Source organism: Marmota marmota, unplaced genomic scaffold (genome assembly GCF_001458135.2).
Source record: "Marmota marmota marmota unplaced genomic scaffold, marMar, whole genome shotgun sequence".
Lineage (NCBI taxonomy): Eukaryota > Metazoa > Chordata > Mammalia > Rodentia > Sciuridae > Marmota > Marmota marmota.
The window spans coordinates 16,339,317-16,354,550 of NW_025999949.1; the positions used below are offsets into that span (position 1 = coordinate 16,339,317).

At 37.4% G+C, this 15,234-nt stretch overlaps 1 long non-coding RNA gene across 1 annotated transcript in view; it reads left to right on the plus strand.

The window, feature by feature from the left end:
• LOC125616526 overlaps positions 1 to 10,753 on the plus strand; it is a 49,299-nt gene extending 38,546 nt beyond the window's left edge. The window contains exon 5 of the long non-coding RNA XR_007347167.1: positions 9,835 to 10,753. This is a non-coding gene — a long non-coding RNA (uncharacterized LOC125616526). The remainder of the gene's footprint in view (positions 1 to 9,834) is intronic.
• Positions 10,754 to 15,234: the final 4,481 nt, after the last annotated feature.

The following is a 15,234-nucleotide window of genomic DNA, read 5'->3' on the forward strand; positions in this document are numbered from 1 at the left end:
GTAAATAAGACATAAAAAAATGGGAAGACAACCTGTGGTCATGAATTGGCTGACTTAATATTGTTCAAATGTCCATATTACCTGAAGCAATCCCTGTGGAAATTCCAATGGCATTTTTTAATAGATATAGAAAAAATTTTAAAAATCCCAAAATTCATATGGAACACAAAGGACCCAAATAACTAAAACAATCATGAGGGAAAGAAAAAACAAAACATGTTTTGTAGCCAAACTAATAAAAACAGTATGTACTGGCAAAAAGAAGACATCTACAATAATGAAACAGAAGAGAAATCCCAGAAATGAAGCCATGCACATACAGTAACCTATATTTGAAAGCATACAAAGAACACATGATGGGAAAAGGATATACTCTTCAATAAATAGTGCTGGGAAAAATTGATGAGCACATACAGAATAATGAAATTGGACCTTTATCTTATATCATACACAAAATCCAACTCAAAATATATTCAAGGCCTAAACAAGATCTGAAGCTGTAGATTACTAGAAGAAAATACAAGGGAAACTCTTCATAATATTGATCTTGGCATTGATTTCTTGAATATGACACCAAAGGCATAGGCAACAAAACAAAAAATGAACAAACAAAACTACATAAATTGAAAATCCTCTGAATAATAAAGGACAATAGTCAACAGAATGAAAAGGCCACCTATGGTACTCTCTACTACTATCACATTGTTGATTGGGTTTGTAGATATGAGCTTTGGGAAGAAACAGTCAAACTATAGCACCTATTATATCCTACAACATAGATAAGTCTTAAGAACATCATGTTAAGTGAAATAAGCTGGTCTCAAAATGACAACTACTGCATCATTCCACTTATGTGATATATCTAAAATAGATAGATCCATAGAAGCAGAAAGTAGAGTAAGTTGCTAGGAGCTGGGATTGGGGGGAAATGGTGCTATGGTTTGATTGGATGTTGTTTGTTCCTCAAAGGTTCTTCTATTGGAAACCAGGTCTCCTGGCCGGTGATGTTGAGAGGTGTTGGGAGCTTCAAGAGGTGGGGCCTAGTGGGACTTGTTATTATATCATTAGGAGTGTTGTCCTTGGAAGAGATTAAGGGAGTTTCTTACGGGGCTGTGAGTTTATTCCTGTGAGAGGGGTTGCTATGAAAGAGCAATATTGACCAGTCCCACACTGGACTTTGGCTTTGTATCTCACCACCTGACCCCTTTTCCACATGTGCCTCCACCATGATGCCACCCACCATGATGGAAGCAGCCAGGGGCTGCCCCTCACCAGAGCTGGCAACATCCTTTTTGGACTATCAATCTCTAAAACAGTGAGTTAAATAGAACTTTCCCCTTCATAAGTTATCTAGCCTCAGGTTTTTGTTATAGTAAATAGAAAATAGAGTAATAACAATGAGTATACACTTTCATTTAAGTAAAATTAATAAGTTCTAGAAGTCTGATGTCCAATATTGTGCTTATACTTATCAATACTATTCACTTAAAAAAAACTTAAGGAGGTAGATCTCATGTTATATGTTCTTGCCAAAATGAAACAAAAAGATGAAATATAAGGTGTTCTTAAAGTAACATCTATGATGTGTAGAATTTTACTGAAATCAAAACCAGGATATTAGAGTGATAATTTACAATCGACACTGTTTTACTGGATATTTACAGTCAAGCTAATTACTTATTAGTAACTAGAGCTTAGAAGCAATGATAACGGTGGATTTTGCATGGCCTATAGAAACTTATTGTAATTGGTTTACAGTAGGAATTTATGTGGGAAAATGAGATTAAGAGACCTACTTGCAGCTGTAATGGTTAGGCCTGATATCCTTTAGTAATGTTAACATGTCCTGATAGCTTTTGGAGTTTAAGCAATATTCTAAGCATGGTTCATATATTGCATGTAATAATTACAACAATCCAGTACATTAGATATTATTACAATTGTCTACCTTTTGTACATAAGGAAATTAAACAAGACACTTTCCAAAGTTACCTACTCATAAATAGCAGAGTTCAGACTCAAGCCCAGGCCATCTTTCCCCAAGGTTTGTACTCTTAACCACAAGCATATGTCCTTGACCTCTCATTATTTAAACTCTACAGTTTCCAACAGCTGAACTCACCATCTAATGTGGCCTCAGACGATCCCATAGCTGAAACAGACAATTTTAAACATGTTCACACTCTCATTTGGTTGTACCTGAGAATGGGCTCTACACCATACAGAAGATCTCCCTCATTGAGGTCTATGTTTTTTTTCTTGCAAGTAAGGATCTTATGGCCTCTTTTGTCTCCTTGTTGATCACCATGTGTTTCCTTTATTCTACAGAGCATGTCAGTCTCTGCTTTGCTTTCTGTTTTTGCTCCTCTGTTTAGAAATCCTTGAGTCAGTTGCTTCCCAAGTCACGGTAGAGCTTGTTGTGGTCTGTGACACTGAACTGGACATTCCCTGTACCATTAGTCTATATACCCCAGTGGAGAGAAACCTGTTGGATTTATCCATCATTGCTGCTTCAGCACCAAGCATGTTGCTCAGCACAGAGTAGCATTCAGCCAATGTGCATTGAGTGAATTAATCCAAAGTTTCTCCATCCTAAGGAGGGCAGACCTCAGGCCAGTCTTCATTTCCCTCACCTGCACTATTTGCTCTTTGCCATTGGGAAATTAAACAGCCTCTTCTGGGCCCAAGTTTTAATATATAACAACAGACAGGCTGTGCCAACATTTAAACTTTCTCATTTACTCAGATGACACAGACTAAAGGTGTATTCCCTGACCAGAAGAGCTCATGTTTTAAAAATGTGACCTAGCTGATTTTATGCAATGCATAAAGAGACTTCAGAATAAGACTAATGGATGATATTTGCATAAAGAGGCTATCAATATTAAAATAACATGATGGAAACTTTAAATGTAACATTAATTAGAAACCTGAACTAATTTCATTATTAGCCATTAATACCCTTGGAACATGATCACATTTCTTGAAGTACTGAAATGAAAGTTTATTTGGCATCTTTTGTGTGCAGCATAATGTGGCGATTTCATAACATAAAGCAATATTTTATTTTAAAATTTGTACTTTGTTTTTAAAAAACATTTCACACTGCCATTTTTATAGCTTTATTCAGGTATAATTTACATACAACAAAAGTTCCCTTGTTTTAAGGGTACAATCCAATGATTTTTAGTAAATTCACAGAATTGTGCAGTATCACCACATTATAATTTTAGAACATAAGGTGTTATTCCTGATGTGCTTCACATACAAGGTTCTTACTTACCTTAATTTCTCAATTCATTAATGAGCCACAGAAAGGACCCTGAGATATTAGGTATTACGGATGAGGAAATTGAACAAAGAACTTTCATTTGGTATTGGCTGGTACAACTAGCTGTGAGGAAACCTCCATTCTCACACCTGTTGGGTGCACATCTTCATTATATCCTTGATAAGCAAATGCTTGGTTAATTTCAACTTGATAGAAAATGTTCAAGGTAGAGGAAAAGAAATGGAGGGATAGGGATGGGTGTAAAGACCAACTGGTTCTCATGAGCACATTTCCCCACAATGGAGTCTTTGCAGGCATTGAGACTCACAGAGAACATTGTCAGAGGATAGACCTGATTTGAATACTCACTTCCCTTACAGTAAGGTCTGGTCTAAGAGGGAATTGCAATCTTTGGCCACAAGATGAGCAGAGAAAAGGATTATGCTAATCTTTTACCATAAGAATATTCTATTAGTTAGGAGAGGCTAGTTTATGAGGCAAAAAATAAACAAGCCACAGATCTCAGATGCTTACATCAATAAAGATTTGTGCTCTCTCATATTAGGTCAGTGAAGAGATATCATTGATATCATTCAGGTACCCAGGCTGATGCTGGCTCAGTATCTACTTATATCAAGGGGGTCTCAAATTGATATTTAAATACCTCTACCAGAGAGTAATTTATGTGACTTTCATTTCTAAAACCAGTGGGCAGAATTAGCACCATGACTACATCCCATTTCCAATTTCAAGGAGGCAGAAATTTTTTCCTGTGTTCATAAAGAGAAAAAAAGAGTTGAAAATCAGTAAATAATTGTAAAGATTGCCTTATATGTAGCACTATTTAATGAAATGAGGAAAATAATAAATTGGGATACCAACATTCTAATGTCAGAATTGTTTTTAGTGAGAGAACTCTTCATTTGAGAAACTACCTTGATAGACATCTCAATGAGAGTTTTGAGAACTAACACACAGGGCAACAGAATATTATCAAGAAATTATTCCAAGGGTCTAAGTTTAAAATTTTGTTATGGTGTTTAGAGGGAGAAAAGAGAAGAAAATAAAAAGAATAAAGGAGTAGAAGTTGGCAAGATGGCAAGACTGAGATAAGTTGGATGTGAACCTTAAATGTATTTATAAAAATGACTGAAATGCTTTTTCAAAATAGTGATGTCACATGGTTGCAATCTCAGCCCTCATTGGTTTTTACTACCAGCCTTTGGTAAGTTGGCTTCATTCACCAACACACTGTGTGCATAGACGTCTGTTGTAAAGACATGAAGAAGAGTTTCTTTCCGGTACAATCTAATGCTAAAAGAAGGTAGCTTACATAGAATTGGACCCTGGAAGCAGGCAAATTCCTTCCTCTTTTGCCCCTTTTTATTCTCCATGAAAGTTGCAAAGATACAGGAAAGACTAGATTTCCACAGGCTCTGGAATTTAAGGTTAAAACCTGGTGTCTTGAGAAGCTAGGAGATCATTAGATGGTTTAATAAGACTACATCCAGGATTTTTATGAATTTTTATTCTTTTCTTCTGAACTTCCCTGTGCTTTTTAAGTTCTTTACCATTCTTTCTATATTCGTATGAATAGACACCAGCCCAGATTTGCATGACTCTAAGGTTGTCAGTGGAGGAGGAATCAGGCAATGATGCCACCAATTTTTATTTCTACTTCTGGAACCTCAGACAACGTATGAATTTTAGGAATATTTTTTCAGTTTAAGGAAAAAAATCTATGAAATGCTTTGAATGGAAGTGTGCATGGGAAATATGCTGTCAGTGGGAGTGGCACTGGGGAGAATAAAGCTCTTTATCAGCAACTGTTCTTGAGGCTTAGAAAATCAATGTGGCCAGGCTGCTGGGAAATGAAAGCCCTCCCACTACAGATTTTGCCAGGTGATTGTGCCCTTTTTACTAATTTCAACTGCAATTATAAGGATGATAAAATGGAAAAATAAATATTTGTGCAATGACTGAGAAAAGACAATTAGTTTTGCACCAGTGAGGAAAACTGCAGAACTTCTCATGTCCTATAATATTGGCTTTCTCCACATGTATCTTAAAATGCATGCTTACTGTACAAATGTACTTAGAAATTAAAGCAGCACAGTGTAAAGTAACAGAAACGAGACCACAAAACATCAGTATTTCAAGAAGAAAAAAAAATTAAATAAGATCTGGTATGTAACAATTTCTCTAGTAAATATCAGAGTTGTTGTTTTGTTTTTCCAAAATTCATCAGCTTCAACTATCTTCTCTCCTGAGCTGTCTCTTTCCTGCCTCAAGGTGAGCATGAGTTTCGAGGAGGCAGTGCAATTTCAGGCTTAATATTCCTGACACTTCCAAATATTATTACTTTTTCAGAGACATGAAAGTCCTGTCTGGGTAGCTTTTTTCCCATGTTATTGGTCTTGACAACTGGAGCTGAAAGTACCTTTGATGATGATGATGATGATGATGATGATTACTTTGATATAACAGACCACTTGATGTATTAATTTTAATGGCTTTTATTTATTGATAAATGACTATGAGTTTTATATGTGATATGTACTTTGTCTAAATCATAGCATTTAATTTTTATAACAGAGAAATTAGGGTCAGAGAAAAATCTACTTATCCCCATTTTGCTGATAAAAAACAGGTTCAGAAAGATGACAATTCAGCTGGTGATGCTAAGTCAACCTGACTTTGAAGTCTTTACTCTCAATCACTATGTAATACATTCTTAGCAGTATATTCCCTCCATCCATCATCAATCCATTCATTGAATATATATATATATATATATATATATATATATATATATATACACACACACTATTCCCCCACAGTGTGCTAGATACTCTACAGGAACCAAGAACTGGTGATAACAATAGTATGAAAAGAGCCCAAACCCCTTCCCATCAAGAGCTTACTTTCATATAGGGTAGATGAGAGACAAGCGAGCAAATAAAACAGAACCAGAGAGGGCCTCAGAAAGAGCAATGAGGGCTCTGAAAAGAAGCAAAGTACAGAATAAGACAGAAACAGGGAGGTGGCCGAGATCACGCTACCCTTCACAGGGAGATCTGAGACGGGCTCTGTGAGGAAGTGCTGTCTGCCAGGATGAGAAGACACCATCCAACTACACAGAAAGGTAAGTGGTCCAGGCAGAGAAGGCATTCAGGGTCTAATAGGACCATTTACACATAACTGAAGCTCACTCTTTGCAGTGCTAATTTTAAAAACAAGGCAACCAGTGGAAATCATCTACAATTAATGATACATTATATATATATCCTTTAGAAGCAAGACCACTGGGGTTGAGGCTGTAGCTTGGTGGTAGGGCACTTATCTCGCATGTACAAGGCATTGAACATGGGTTCAATCCCCAGCACCACACACACAAAAAATAATAAAATAAATAAGAAAGAGGCTACCAGACATGTCCTTGGGTCTTCATTAAATACATTGAGGTCACTTTTATATCTACAGGTGCCATTTTAGCTCAGCAACTCTGAAATCTAATTAACTACGTGCAACACATTTGTTTTTGAAACTTAGGAAAGCAAATCTCATGCAGAAGTTCTTTCTGGGAAAGTGATGGGCAACCCATACTTCTAAGGAGTCTTTTCACATTTTTTAATGTCTTAGTTAAGTTTCTCTTTTGGTAGCCTTCCCATTTCCTCTCATCTGCTGAATAATAAGTTGCTGAGTGTTTGTAAACACCATGCTGAAGAGTAATAACTGAAACTCTGTATGCAAAAGAGATCTGCAATGCAGAGCGACAGGATAATTTTGCCCTTAGGGTGTTGGAAGAGATATTATTTTTGTGTGTGTGTGTGCACTGTCATTACTCCCACAATTAAACTAAGCCAGAAAGATTCACCTTCTTGTGACATTTCTCAGCAAGATAGGAAAATATTTGCATGCAAGTGACAAAGTAAATGTTTCATTTAAAACATCTAACTGTTCAGAACAATAAGTTTCACTGTCTGTAATTCGAGGTCTAGAGAATGAGTTTTTATTTTAAGCCACGAGAAACTACAAGATCATATGTGATGTGTAATATTGTTTTTGACTGACAGAGTCAGACCTAATAATCCAAGAAGAATCCTTTTCCTAATTTTCAGTGTTGACACTGAGGGTGAGTGGGAGAACAATATTCACTTTTGTTCTTCCTTATTTTTTGTCCAGGCTTTGCTAATAAAAAAGAATTTAAGGATAAACTATTGGCAGTGCTGTGACACATTTGCGGGTTTGTTATTGCTATGGCCTATCGCCCACTACCAAAAGTATTGGTCTTCAAGGGCAGTTCTTTCTTGCATTATAAATTCTCAGAGAGCAGAAGTTACAGCTGTCTAAATTGTGAAAGCTCAGCATGGACTTGGAGCTTCATCATGAGACATGGGGGTTGGGAGGAAGAGAAGGATGGAGCTGAGGTGGTAGTCATTGGGAGAGCACTGAGCTCAGTTGTCTCCCAAGGCTCCTTGCTCTCACTTTTCACTTTTGTCCAATGAAAAGCAACTTCTGTGCACTTCAGCCTTTTCCTTTGCTAGTAAACAAGATAGGAAGTGGGAAAAAGTGTTGCCCTTGCTAATTCACGGGGTGTTATGGAATAGCAGCCACAAGCATCAAACCTCCCTGTCCCAGCGGGTAGAGGACAGACCTGGAAGTCTCTCAGAAACAGCCACAGGAAAGAAAATAACTTCATTATTGATGCTACCTCAGCAGTCACAAGATAGTGGCCTTACCAAAACTCTGGCAAATTTGGTTTAAAAACATCTGTGTGTGTGTGTGTGTGTGTGTGTGTGTGTGTATGTCCATAAATATTCAAAGAATTTTGTAAAGTTATTCAGAACAGTCTTTAAAAATTGACTTATTCCTGGATCCCAGGAAGAATCTTAAGTAAGAGGAGGACTTAATGTCCCTTGTCTACTTTCTTGAATTTTGAACATACTTTACCAAGCCTGCATTTTACTTGAGAAAAAATGTTCTTTAGCTAATATTTTTTACTGACAGCATATTTTATTTATTTTATCAATAAATGGCTTATCAATCTTTAATGCAATAAAATATGTGGAAAGTGTTTTGCTTAGTCAGAAGGAGAAAGGAGATATTTTCTTGATGAGAGTCTTATTAGGATTTGACTTAGTAGCTAATGACCACGAGGACTAGAGTGGGATGTTCTGAAGCTTTTATTCTGGCCAGTCAGTCATGCAAGGGATGTATTTGGGCAGACAGTGAATCCATTATATCCAAACTTTAGGACTAAACAGCCTACCACTTTAATTAGAGGCCTAGTCTTTATTAAAAAGTTGAGGAAATAATGATTTATTAAAATGTGGATTAAAACAACTGTTCCTCATTTTTTGACAGCCACATCTTTAATAGTAAAGAATCACTGGGCTTGGTGGTGTATGCCTGTAATCCCAGCGGCTTGGGAGGCTAAGGCAGGAGGATTGCAAGTTCAAAGCCAGCCTCAGAAAAATCAAGGCACTAAGCAACTCAGTGAGACCCTGTCTCTAAATAAAATACAAAATAGGGCTGGGGATATAACTCAGAGGTTGAGTGCTCCTGAGTCCCATCCCCAGTACCTCCCTTTCCCAAAATAGTGAAGATTCTAAGAATTGATGAAATTTTAGTATTCATTGAGACATTACATTAACCATAGAACTGATTTCTATGTATATTTCCTTCAACAGAAAAAGTTCAAGGGATCTCTGATTTTACTATGCGAGTTTTCTTGGGAACTAACCTGTGACAAGGAAAGGCAGGTTATGCCAAATTCCATTCTAACCATTTCTATCATAAACTGCTTATGTTGGCTGTATTAATTTGCATTCCCTCCAACAACAGCAAAACTCACAATAGCCAAGTTATGGAATCCACCTAGGTATCGTCAACAGATGGATGGGTAAAGAACACAGTGGAGTTTTATTCAGCCATAAAGATGAGTGAAATTATGTCGTTTGCAGGTAAATGGATAGACCTGGAGAACATCATAACCTAAATAAGTCAGTCTGAGAAAGAGAAGCATCATATGTTTTCTCTCATATGGAGAAACTATAGGGAAAAAAGAAAGAAAAAAAGATCTCATTAAAGTGGAAAGACCATTATGGTAGAGAAAAAGGATGGGGGAAGGGAGGAGAGGAGGAAAGGGAGATACTGATGAGTGAAATTGGTCAAACTGAGTTATATGTATATGTGAATGTGCCACAATGAAATTCTTTATTCTGTATAATTAATATGCACCAATAAAAGCTGTTCATATTGTTTATAACATTGACTTCTTTTGCACAAATAACACTTAAAATAGGATAACATTGTCATTGTGTCTTGGGTTTTTTTGTGTGGTAGCTTAATGTGAACATTCATAATGATTAAAATGAAACTTTCATTCCTTGAATGATGAAGTATCCCATCTCTGGTGAGGACACAGAATAATACGACTCTAGGTGTTCAAAGAGAATATTATTCTAGGCACACGAAGCTTTTAAGAAATCTATTGCTAAATACAATATTTTCAACGAAGTTTTGTGTTTGCTCATGATTAAATATTTGTTCTCTTTCAGAGTTAACTGACTGCAAAGAAAATGCAAGCCCTGTCATCTGTTGCCTGGCCAACATCTGGGTGATTGGGTGGAGAGCTTAGGTTTGCACTAGGTAATATAATGCCTCACTTGTCTTCGTTGGATGCAAACTCAAAGAATCACGCTTTGCTGGTGGTGGTGATTTACTACAATTGGATTAACAGCATTTTCAAATGTACACTCACTGGAAGCAAATTCACTAATATCAAAAGAAGACATGAATTAGTTGCAATGCCTTATGGTTGTGCTTCCAAGCAGAAAAGACAGCTGCTGTCCCTTGCTGCATTTTGGATTCCATGTGACAAGCAATGGCTCAGTCTTTCAAGGGGAAAACTCTGAGGAGGCTTTTGTCTTGTCTCCGGGACTATCTCCTGAGAGGCAGTCCTGTCAGCCAGGAGTCAAATAAATTCAGGCTTCGAGACTCAGAGGAGGAGATGAGCTGTGCATTTGCTCTCTTGGCATGCATCCTGGGGTCCCTGTGAAGATCCTTCTCCTTAAGACAAATTATGGGCCCCTAAGAACTTTCACTAAAGGAAACATTACTCATGCAAATTAAATAGTGCATTCTAGATGGGGTGAGAGGTCTCTATTACTAGTATTTTGTTTTTTTAATTTAGGAACTTAGGCCTTGAGTTTTCAGTGAAGCTCTGTGCTATTTATAGACCATAGAGCTGGAATATTAGACACTATGCATTTGTCTACCTTTTGCATTCCAATGCTTTGTAATCACGGTTTAGGTCTTTGTAATCCTTGCCTGCTGGTATAAATAAGAGAGACAGACATTGTTATGAGATTGTGAAACAAAAACCCTGTTGCATTAAAGTTTGTAAGACATATTCAACCATGTCTAGCCTGCTGAGTGATTTTTTTTTATTGGTTGTTCAAAACATTACAAAGCTCATGACATATCATCTTTCATACATTTGATTCAAGTGGGTTATGAACTACCATTTTTACCCCAAATACAAGTTGCAGAATCACATCGGTTACACATCCACATTTTTACATAATGCCATATTAGTGACTGTTGTATTCTGCTACCTTTCCTATCCCCTACTATCACCCTCCCCTTCCCTCCCATCTTGCCTCTCTACCCCATCTGCTGTTATTCAATTCTCTCCCTTGTTTTTTTTTCCCCTTTCCCCTCACAAACTCTTATATGTAATTTTGTGTAACAATGACAAAATCATGGAATTTGCAGGGAAATGGATGGCATTAGAGCAGATTATGCTAAGTGAAGCTAGCCAATCCTTAAAAAACAAATGCCAAATGTCTTCTTTGATATAAAGAGAGCAACTAAGAACAGAACAGGGAGGAAGAGCATGAGGAAAAGATTAACATTAAACAGAGACGAGTGCTGAGTGATTTTAAGGGTTAATTAGTTCAAATTTACAGAGTGCTTGGAAAAGAACATGTGGTATACAGAAACTAATTAATAAAATATACACTTCATAAACATGTCAACCATCCCACCCTAATCTTCCCTTCTCCAATATATTGCTAGTTTATTTTTTTATTATGTATTTGCCTTTATGAGACCCAATAAAATATTTCTCTTATTTTTTTAATATCAATATTTTATCAAGTATTTCTTTTCTCAATAAATACAAATTGCATTTTGTTGGAATATTTCTACAGCTCAATCTCTTTAAAAATAAAAATGGTAAAATAAAAAGTTATATGGTCCTCATTAATCAAGAAGAAAATAAAATCAGATGGCTTTCAGTCCATTTTCCAGTAATGTATGAAATATTGGAAATGGTTGGTGTTTTATATATGTTTACTTTAGATTTAAATGAAATTTTTATAATGCTGTCTAAAATACAACCCAATTAAATTTCTAATGTCTTTGTTTTCATATGTCTGAATAAAACATTTGAAAAACTTATTCTGTAGTAATACAACCACCTTGCTAAGGAAATTCTGCAGGAGTTGGAAATGGTATCTTTTCTGTCTGTGTGGGGGTACATAAGTCTAGACTCTTTAGTAGAGGGATGTTCTGGTTGAGTTTGGAATTCTTCCCCTGTTCTCCTAATGGCACTCTACAGGTAAGGGGGTGTTATGGACAGGCATAGAGCTATCATTTGAGAAAGTTGAATCCAGAGAATTTGAGAGAGCTACTTAAACCATGCAGCCAATGGCAGGTTAAAGTTCCCAGGACTTCTTTTCTATAACCTCTACTTCATTAATGGATAGCTCCATTCATGGGTAATTATGGGTAATTCTTAGCTTTTTGCCAAGACTGGGGCCAATTTCTCAGGAGCAGCCAAGATAATTTACTTAGACATAACAACACAGCTATGTAAAGCTGACCACAGTAGAGACTAGACTAAGACCAGTTTGTACATATCACCTCCTTTCTCTTCACAGGAGCTCTGGAAGATTCTGTTACAGCTTCCATTTTATAGATGGGAAATCGAATAACTCAGAGGTCACTTCACTTATATCTAGGAAGTTGTCAAACCACAAAAGGGAGAAGGAAGTAAATGGGATGAAAGTCCACATTATTATTTAAAAACAGGCATACTCTGTGTCTTTTTTGATAAGAGTCATAGGCAAACGGTGGCATCAGGAAACATTTTTGAAATGTGGGTTTAAGTTTGGGGAGCATGAATAGTATGAACTTGGCACTCATGTCTAGGGATGATCACAGTCGCTTTGCATAAATACATACATCCTTTCTGCCAGTGAAATATAGAACAATGCTTAAGACACTTGGGCAAATTATTTTCACCCAAGTATCAGCTACTGTTTATAAAATCCTGTTAAGACACTGTTGCTGACAAGAGTTAGCACTGGGGAGCCAAACCGGTCCTTCCCTTATGTCAGTGATGTTCTTGTGGCTGACAGAATACTTATTCCTGGAGGTAACTGTTCTGAATTGTGCTTTGCCCCTTTCATTGTTACAAACTTGTGATGGAGAGTGGGTGGGAAGGACAACCTGTAATTCAGGGTGGTTTGGAAGCCAGTTGCCTAGGAAACTGAGATGAGCAGCATAATGCTCACCCAAACCAACTGTCAACAAGAGAGGGGATTTTCTGATTTGATCCAAGCTGCTTTCCAAATATATATACCTTGTGCCTCTAGTGGAGCCTATAGGACCGTTGGCCCTTGGTGAGCATGCGGGAGTGGGCCACAAGTTAGTGGATAGGAAATTTTTCATCAACTGTGCTGACAAAATATTTGGGAGGGGGCATTATGCTGCCCTTAAAATGAGTTTGTAAGAGGATAAGGTGATCAAGTGAAGAAGAATTTACATAGCATAACATACAGGCAGTCGGTGATCATAACTTATGTGCATCCACATTTATAGCAGCAACGCTTACCTTTTTTTTTTTAACATAAAAGTTTCATTTGCTGCAATCCACTGCTCCCTGCTCTTACTCTATGCACACCAGATGCTCTGGTTTATAGTAATTATCTTCAAGAGTAGCACTTAGACATTCATAAATCCTTGATGAAAATGGTATCTAATTTCTCAAAACTTTTAAATGATGCATATTTAATTTTTAATTTGGAACGTTATCATACATGTTCACACATATATTTTGTAAGTCTGTATGTACATATTTTAGTTGAACCATTTTAAATTGCTGATATTAGAGACTGTGACAATAATAGCAATTTTGTATAGTTCAACTCATAAATACATAGAAGAAATTATAGAATAAGATTTTTTTGAATTTTTTTCCCCAATTTTTCATGGATCTCCTACTTCCTCTTTCCCTTCTCTACTTCCTACTTCCCTATATCCTATCCTATCCCACCCTCACTCTCTTTTTGCCCCGCGGGCAATCCACATTATAACCAACTATATAACTTCTACACTCCTTGTTATAATTTGGGTCTGGAATGTTCCCCAAAGGCTAATGTGTTTAAGACTTTGATGCCCAATGCAACATTACTCAGAGATGGGGCTTTGGGGACGTTACTGGGTATGAGAGCTCTGATCCCATCAGTGGATTAATCCATTCAAGGATTCGTAACTGAATGGATTATGGGGAGGCAGTGGAACCTACCTGGAGGGAGTAGGTCCTTGAGGGCTTACTCTTGGTGACTATGCTTGTCCCTGGCCCCTTCCTTTCTCTCTGTTTCTCTGCTATATGAAGTGAACACCCTTCTTCCACTAGGCCCTTCCACCATGATGTTCTGCGTCACTCAGACTCAAAGCAATGAAGTCAGCCAACCATGAACTGAAGCCTCTGAAATTGAGCCAAGTAAGGCTTTCCTTCTTTAAGTTGTTTTGTCAGGTACTTTTCACACTGATGGAAAGCTGATTCACACACTCACAGACTCAGATAAAAGTATGTCTATGTATCCATGTTCATACTAGTGAGAAAAGCTACGATATGGAATCTCTGACTCCAAGATTGATTTGGGGGTTTGTTTGCTTTGCCTGTTATCTATAGCTAGATATTCTTTTTCCTGCCTATGAATATTGCTTCTCTTTTTCCTCCTATCATTAATGGATTTCAGCCTGTTTTTAAATATTCCCCTTATTGTTTTTTAACATTAATTCACTTGAATTCTAATTCTCTTATATGTGCTAGAAACTACTTACAAATGATTCAAGCTGTAAAGCATGGTACCATTTCACAAAAGTGGGTTCATTCTTCTTTTCTGGTTTCCTAATTTTGCCTCCACAGCGTAACCTATTATTTTGCAAAGTTAAGGATAAGCACTTTGAGAAGGAAATACTTTGGTCGGTCTTCTGTAAAAGACCCAAAATTTCAGGCCATTTCCCTCAAGGACAGATGACCTCCCCAGAGTTATTTCTCTGGTTCCCCACCATCAACAGAAAGTTAAAAGTCAGTTAGGCAATAGGGCCATATGATTACACCTGGTGATTTATGTCATATGTGATGGTCTTTGAAGTCTTATGATTTGTAAGAGGGGCAGTTCCACCACAGAAGTGACAGGAGATCTTACATTCTTCCTCCTTGCCAAGGGCAGCTTCTCTTCTCACTGCCAACTTCCATCACGATTGAGCCCCATTCTTCTGATAGGGGATGATATTTATCTTAGTGAGAGAGCTTCACTCAACAAGATGGGAAATTTTCTGTGACACTGGGCCACAGGGTTATTCTGGGACTATACCACTGTTTTCAACAGAGGGAAAACAGAGGGAGAAGGCAAGGAGGGCTCAGGGTCAGGGGCTCACCGCTTTTTCCATTCCGCCCTGACTTACCTCTTTATGCATCTGTGCAAGTCTGTGGTCACATACAAATACCTGCTGTTGACCTAGCGCTTGTCAATGGGTTATAGCTCCTTCTCCTGTGTGGAAACGAAGTGTTTTGTAATGAAGTAGAATGTCAATTACCAGGAGCTGTGAATTGAAGGTCTCTGGGGAGCAGCTTAGAAAGCTCCGTTCCTGAGAGCTGT